Here is a 1,886-nt window from a genome sequence, read left to right as displayed (position 1 = left end):
TCCTGTGTCTTTCCCAGGTAATTCCATGCTTTTCCCGCAGAATTCCGTGCTTTCCCTTCCAAATGATTATTGTTGAAATTCCCGCGATTTTGGGATTTTATTCCCTGTATTTATTTCTGTAAATTATTGGAGTCTCTGGGTGAGGTGGGGGATGGGCACAGGCCGGAATTCTTGGGAATTTTGGCCCAGGACTGCCCCAATCCCACGTTTGACCCCGGGGGCTCCAACTGGGATCACTCAGCATTCTCTTGGAATTTTTTAATTCCTGGTTTTCATATTAAAGATAAAAAAATTCTGTCTGCTTTAAATCCCAGAAGTTGTGGTTGGTTGGAAAAGATTGGGAATTTTGGGGGGAAGGTGGGGGCTTTTTTTCTGGGTTTTTTGGCTTTTTTGGTTTTTTCCGGGTCCTGATTCCATGGGAATATAATTCTGGGATTTTGGGGATGAAAATTCAGCATTTTGGGGGAAGTCTTGGCTTCAGGTTGGGAATTTGGGGATTTTTCCAGGGTTTTTCTTTTTGGCTTTTGGGATTTTTGCAGGTCCTGATTCCATAGGAATGGGGTAACTTTGGGATTAGGATTAGGGTTTTCTGGGTTCCCAAAACCTGGGGGACTCAGGGTGGGATTTGAGGGGTCTCAGATTCACCTCCAGATCCCAAGAATTCCTCTTCCAAAGGTCTGGAGCCTCAGGATCCGTGGATTTACGGGGCGTGGGCCTGGGGACATCCGAGATCCTCGGGAATGACCAAGAGGGGACCCCCCAGGAAAATTGGGGATGGTCAAGGGATTACTGGAAATGAGCAGGGGAGGAAAAGATGAAAAAAGGAGAGACACATGAAAATAAAAAGAAAAATACAGGAAAATACAGAAAGAAAAAAAGAGAGAAAGAGAGAGGGGATAAATGAAAGCGAGAGAGAGAAAGGGAAAAAGAGAGGAAAAATGAGAGAGATGAAAATTGAGGAAATTACAGAAAAGAAAAAAAAAGGAAAAAGAGGGAATTTTGGGGGTGATTTTAGGGAGGAATTGGGTGATTTTGGGAATTTCTTTGGGGATTTTTCAGGGGATTTTTGAGTCCCCCTGTGATTTTGGGAATTTCTTTGGGGATTTTTCAGGGGATTTTTGGGTCCCCCTGGGCCCCCCAGGAATTCCAGGACCTTTAAGGGGATTTAGGGTGATTTTAGGGGATTTAGGGATGATTTGGGGTGATTTTGGGGAGATTTTCAGGGGATTTTGGGTCATTTTTAACCCACTTTTATCCCTATTTTAACTCCTTTTAATCCCTATTTTTATCCCTACATATTTCCCCAATTTCCCATTTTTATCCCTATTTTTACTCTTTTAAAACCATATTTTAACCCATTTAATCCCAATTTTCAACCCTTTAACCCCGTTTTTATCCAAATCCCCAGCCGGGAGGTTTTTTTTTTCCCCCCCGGTTGGGTTTTATTTTCCTCGGTCCCGGTGGGTCTGCGAGGCGACGTTCATCACCAAAGTTTGGGCGCGGGCCGCCCAGGGATCGGGGTTTTCGTCGGGCAGGAGGATTTTTTGGAGGCTCCTGGGAACCGCGTTCCCGAGGAGCAACGATTGCTGGGGTGTAATTTAGCAGTTGTGATGGTGTGTTTGTGTGTGATCTGAAGGGGGTGTTCGTGGTGGATGAGCGTTGTTTGCTGTGTGCTTTTGTTGTTTTGGGTTTCCTGTAACAATAAATCAGCGTGTAATGAAAATAGAAAAAGGTGACCTTGTGTTAATGTGTGTTTTGTGTTGTATTGCTCTGTATTGCTCTGTACTGCAGGCTGAGCACAGGGTGAGCTCTCTCCTCCCTGCTGTGACACCCGGGCTGGCAGGGATTGCACAGCGACCTCGGCCAGCCGGTGCTGCCCGTGCCAT

The sequence above is a fragment of the Geospiza fortis genome, unplaced genomic scaffold, assembly GCF_000277835.1.
Source record: "Geospiza fortis unplaced genomic scaffold, GeoFor_1.0 scaffold15, whole genome shotgun sequence".
Classification (NCBI taxonomy): Eukaryota; Metazoa; Chordata; class Aves; order Passeriformes; family Thraupidae; genus Geospiza; species Geospiza fortis.
The sequence above is the reverse complement of the archived record's forward strand: the minus strand, read 5'-3'. Positions refer to the sequence as shown.